At 45.5% G+C, this 5,791-nt stretch overlaps 1 long non-coding RNA gene across 1 annotated transcript; it reads left to right on the top strand.

Annotated features, from left to right (window-relative positions):
* The first annotated feature begins 1,509 nt into the window (after nucleotides 1-1,509).
* Nucleotides 1,510-2,798, top strand: LOC123073919 (uncharacterized). The gene is made up of 3 exons (XR_006435792.1): nucleotides 1,510-1,703; nucleotides 1,829-1,969; nucleotides 2,479-2,798. It is a non-coding gene; the product is annotated as an uncharacterized lncRNA (long non-coding RNA).
* The last annotated feature ends 2,993 nt before the right edge of the window (nucleotides 2,799-5,791 follow it).

Here is a 5,791-nt window from a genome sequence, read left to right as displayed (position 1 = left end):
ATAAGAGCAGTAAATAAACCTTTGTATCTTATCTGGAATGTGTGTGTTGTGTGCGGTGGTGGTGTCTGTTTGTATCGGTCTGGTCGGATGTAATGAAGTGATGGATGCGTTAAAATATAAAGGGGGAAACCCTTTTTATCATTTCGCTGGGCTTTGTGCGGTAAATCAGTAGGAGCAGTTTTTTTCTTTTGCGGGAAAATCAGTAGGAGCAGTTAAAAAATAAAAAAAATAAAAAATATAGAGAAACCCATGTGAGCACACGGAGAGCCGTCGTCTAGAATGGCAAACGCACAGGAGCGAGCCTGGCTTAGCCGGTTTAATATAGTAGTATATATTCCCTCATGTGACTGCCAAAGGAGATTTGCCCCAAAGAACGATAGATATGTTTTGCCAAAGGAGATCTGCCCAGAGCGCAATAGAGGGGGAAAACATGTGCCAAGGAAGATCTGCCCAAAAGTACCATTCTGTGCTCATATATGCAGGATTCCCATGTATTTGCGGTCCATAAGGGTTGGTGTGCTTCGTCGTCCAAAAAACATGTTCCGCGGGCAAGATCAAGTTCGTGGCAAAAAAGGAACTAGTGCTTAATGAGATCTGCGCATAATGCATTTGCCAATGGCCAGATTTGCCCACAGTACAGAAGAGGGGGAAAAACATGTGCCAAAGGAGATCTGCCCAGAAGAACTACGTGTCACATACATATATGAAGGATTTGAATGTTCATAAGAGGCTCAATTTTCGGCTCTTATCTTGCTACCTAGCTTAAACACAGCCACACAGTGACACAGGTACGTACGATCGACAAAGCGAAGCCAGACCAGAAAGCGAAAAAGAAAGTTAAAGAAGAGACACAGTCCCACACATGCATGCATGCATGGCATGCACAGCGCACGTACACGCTCAGTTTAGAAGCTCGAACAGTGGCTCGAGCGCCGCCTGCGCGAGGTCAGCAGCGGCCACGGCTGCCGCCTGAAAGCGCTGGTGCACGAAGGACAGGAGCAGAAGAGCCACGGCGGCAACCCAGAGCAAGAACCCGGTGACGGCGTCGGCGCCAGCGTTGCTGCTCGGAGGGGGCGTGGCCCGGAGGAGGAAGGAGACGGCCAGCAGCATGTACGCGGCGGCGTAGAGGCGGAGGCGGCGCTCCATGTTGTGCTGACCATCGTCGACGCCGGCGTAGTACTGCTGTGCCGTCGCTAGGAAGAGGTTCCGGAGGAAAGCCGCCATTTCTCTGACTGTGTTAAGCTGCAGTGTATACCGGGCTGTTGGGATTAGTAGACACAGTTAGGGTCAATCGTATATATAGACCACATGACGTTGGAACGATCAAGTACAACGAAGAACATGACTCGGAGCTCATTGTTTAGTAGAGTTGAATTGAGTGTGATGACAGTTTGTACCTGACAATAGTTGATTAATTTCCAAGGTTAGATAGATTTATTTATAGATGTAGGAAGGGGATCAGAACGACTAGGATAGAATCTGAGCATGTGTTGCAAAAATAGAAAAAAATGATGCTGGACCATCAGATGAGAAATCGATGGCACAGGTCCGGACGGAGTGATCTCTGCACAAAATTTGCAAAAGGGTCCGATTTGGTTTCGATGCCCTCCCGATTCAATCCCAAATCCCGTACGCAGCGGTGTCTCGCAGGACGAAAAATCGTCCTCGTCGGCGGCAGCGGCCCAGATCCTGAGCCAAGCTAGGTAGGCTAGCACGCCCAGCAAATGTGCTGATCCATCTCCTGTCCGATGGCTCCTAACCGTTTGGTCGCCGGCGGCGCAGTTTGAGGCAGATTAGATCTGATTCCTCACCTCCTCCCCCCTCTCAGGCTCCTGGATCAGCTCATGGACGTGCTCCCTCCCCCTCTTGCGACCCAGCACTAGCTCGACGGTGGTGGACTCCTCGCCTCCTTCCCGACCGGCCGCTTTTAGGTGCTACGAACACTCCACCAAGGTGGTTTGTTCTTCAGGTAAATAACTAAATATATATCTCTATAGTTTTATTTTCCTTTTACTTGTTATCGTCAAATCTGATCATGTCTCAATGACGCATTTTTAGAAATTAGATTAATACTGCCTCATTGGGTCGAATCACTGAATAAATGATTAGGTTGGTACAAGCAAACGAGGATAAACTTAAACCTATGCCTATGGTTCTATAGATACTGTGAAAATTAGAACCATACGACTAGAGTTGGCATTTTGGAGAAGTGACACTGGCCGTTAGAATGTTCAGCTCCCATGCCACTTAGATATCTGAGTACTATTTTTTTCAGAATTCCAGATTTGCAGGCACTGCAGTGACCTGGTTCAAATATTAAGTACATTCGACACAAGAATATCTGTAGCATAACTAATTCAATTCACCGGTCAGTGATCAGTAAACACATGAGCACACTATGATCTTCATGTCGACAATTTCCGATACTTCTTATTAGTTACTAACTATTACTATTCCAATCTGAAACATGAACACCAGTAGGAAAGGGAAATGTCGCTCACTCTGGCTCTGCGGAGCGGCTCGATGTCCCATGAGACGTAGACCCCCATGCCGCCAGGGCCCTCGAGGAACTCGACCCCGTCTGCGATCATCATCCAAGCGTACCTGACCTGGTAGAAGTCAAGGTCCAACAATGTGTGAATGCCAAGGTCCAAGGATTATGTAATACTGAGAAAGGGGCAAGTTGTAACATGCTCATGTCTGTCCTATATTAGTAGAGATTGAATTGTGCTGCACTATTGCAATCTGTGCTCCTTTGGTGATGGATATATCGGTTCATGTACATTGTTATTTGTATATCTCACTTGCCTTGTATGGTACTCCCTCTATAAACAAATATAAGACGTTTTTAGGTCACTATTAGTGACTTAAAACGTCTTGTATTAGTTTATAGAGGGAGTGCTATGCTACTATACTTTTGCCTTCCTTGGTGTGCATCAGGGATATGATTTGTTGATATCTTGATTCCAGATGGTTTATTATGTGATATGTGCTGTAACAGCTTTATGTGTGATATATACTCGTTTATCGAGTGTTCAGTACCTAATCTGAAGAGAAAGAGGATTTGCTATTGGGTACAGCTTTAGTGTTATGGTAGCTCTATCCATATCTGAATATCTACATTTGTTTAATGTCAGTAGCTAATCTAAAGAGATATTTTGCTATTGGTTATTGTTTGGTGGTTTCATAACCATAGTTTGTGTTTTCAATATGCAGTCCTGCCGGGTGTTCTTTTTATGCTTCCTGATTCCTATGTTGATGTGAGAACAAGGACTATGGTGGTAAGCTTATTGCTTATGTGCTCTTTAGCCCATTGTGTTGTCGAATTTTATGCTAGTTGGTGGTAGGCCATACTTTACGATTTTCCTTAAAGTAGAATTGGTGAATCAGGTTCGCTATAGCTGATTCCAAGTGACTATTCCCTTCCAGTTAATCTTATCGATTTGATTCTACGTAATGAAGCAATACCAGTTCTGTGCAAATTATGCACTCATTGCACAGTTTGATCCAATGGAGCACGGCGAATCAATTTTATTAATCAGTGTTAAGGTTGCAGTCATAAAATGATCCTTTTGGAAAGAATGATCCTTCCATCATGATTTGCTTGGCTTTCTATTCAAAGGCTTTATACCATTCTCAGACTGTTCACATGCCTCATGAATCATTACTTGTACAAGTCTAATTGCTCCTTTCATATCTGAACTATATACTACCCTTGTTCACATTTCTGTTCTCCATCAAGAAAATTTCAATAAATGTGATTTCTTTTTGTACCAGAGTAATTTTTTTTAGAGAAAAGGTGTCGGCCGAGCCCGAGAAAAGGCTCGAACCTAACCCGGCTTTGAATTAACAAAGCCATCAACCGGCCAGGATTACAAGTAAGCGTACAACAAGTAAAGAAACAAGAAACAGCAAAGATACAGAGAGTTGTAGCAGCTTACGACCTATTTGAGATACAGGCAAACAAGAGATAGTAATAGGAGCCTAGCCAAGATCACCAAGGTGAGACGCCCTGAGCAGTAGCCACACCAGCAGCAGGGTGAGGGCAGCAAGAAACCAGCATCGACAACCAACATCTCCTCGCCTACTCCCGCAGAACATGCCAAGGACAACAAGCCGCTCGCTTCTACCTCCGAAGAAGACCACTATCCTCTCGCCCTGGCTCGAAGGGCGCCGAACTGTTGGAAGGTAGAGTGCTCACCATAGAGCCGATTGGACAATGCCGCCTGGCAGCTCGGGCATGAGGGAGTAGAGCACCACCTCCGCTGGGATCCCACGACCTCACCACCACCTGGGCAGCCACCCAACCAGACGCAAGCTGAAGAGCGCCTACAAAAGGTGAAGACCGCGAGGAGAATACGAAGAACATTGAATAGCTCGCCACCACATTGCCCTCACCAAGCAGAAAATCACCATCCACACCTCCACGAACCCCAGATGACGCCTCCAGGAAGGGAATGATACGTCTCCAACGTATCTATAATTTTTGATTGTTCCATGCTATTATATTATCTGTTTTGGATGTTTATGGGCTTTATTATGCACTTTTATATTATTTTTGGGACTAACCTATTAACCCAGAGCCCAGTGCCAGTTTCTGTTTTTTCCCTTGTTTCAGTATTTCGCAGAAAAGGAATATCAAACTGAGTCCAAACGGAATGAAACCTTCGGGAAAGTTATTTTTGGAACGGAAGCAATCCAGGGGACTTGGAGTGCACGTCAGGGAATCAACGAGGAAGGCACGAGGCAGGGGGGCGCGCCCACCCCCTGGGCACGCCCTCCACCCTCGTGGGCCCCTCGTGGCTCCCCTGACGTATTTCTTCCTCCTATATATACCAATATACCCTAAAACCATCGAAGAACAGAATAGACCGGGAGTTCCGCCGCCGCAAGCCTCTGTAGCCACCAAAAACCAATCGGGGCCCTGTTCTGGCACCCTGCCGGAGGGGGGAACCCTCACCGGTGGCCATCTTCATCAACCCGGCGCTCTCCATGACGAGGAGGGAGTAGTTCACCCTCGGGGCTGAGGGTATGTACCAGTAGCTATGTGTTTGATCTCTCTCTCTCTCTCTCTCTCTCTCTCTCTCTCTCTCTCTCTCTCGTGTTCTTGAGGTGATACGATCTTGATGTATCGCGAGCTTTGCTATTATAGTTGGATCTTATGATGTTTCTCCCCCTCTACTCTCTTGTAATGGATTGAGTTTCCCCTTTGAAGTTATCTTATCGGATTGAGTCTTTTAATGATTTGAGAACACTTGATGTATGTCTTGCGTGGGATACCCGTGGTGACAATGGGGTATTCTATTGATCCACTTGATGTATGTTTTGGTGATCAACTTGCGGGTTCCGCCCATGAACCTATGCATAGGGGTTGGCACACGTTTTCGTCTTGATTCTCCGGTAGAAACTTTGGGGCACTCTTTGAGGTTCTATGTGTTGGTTGAATAGATGAATCTGAGATTGTGTGATGCATATCGTATAATCATACCCACGGATACTTGAGGTGACATTGGAGTATCTAGGTGACATTAGGGTTTTGGTTGATGTGTGTCTTAAGGTGTTATTTTACTACGAACTCTAGGGCTGTTTGTGACACTTATAGGAATAGCCCAATGGATTGATCAGAAAGAATAACTTTGAGGTGGTTTCGTACCCTACCATAATCTCTTCGTTTGTTCTCCGCTATTAGTGACTTTGGAGTGACTCTTTGTTACATGTTGAGGGATAGTTATATGATCCAATTATGTTATTATTGTTGAGAGAAATTGAACTAGTGAAAGTATGAACCCTA

This window comes from Triticum aestivum, chromosome 3D, assembly GCF_018294505.1.
Source record: "Triticum aestivum cultivar Chinese Spring chromosome 3D, IWGSC CS RefSeq v2.1, whole genome shotgun sequence".
Lineage (NCBI taxonomy): Eukaryota > Viridiplantae > Streptophyta > Magnoliopsida > Poales > Poaceae > Triticum > Triticum aestivum.
The sequence above is the reverse complement of the archived record's forward strand: the minus strand, read 5'-3'. Positions and strand labels throughout refer to the sequence as shown.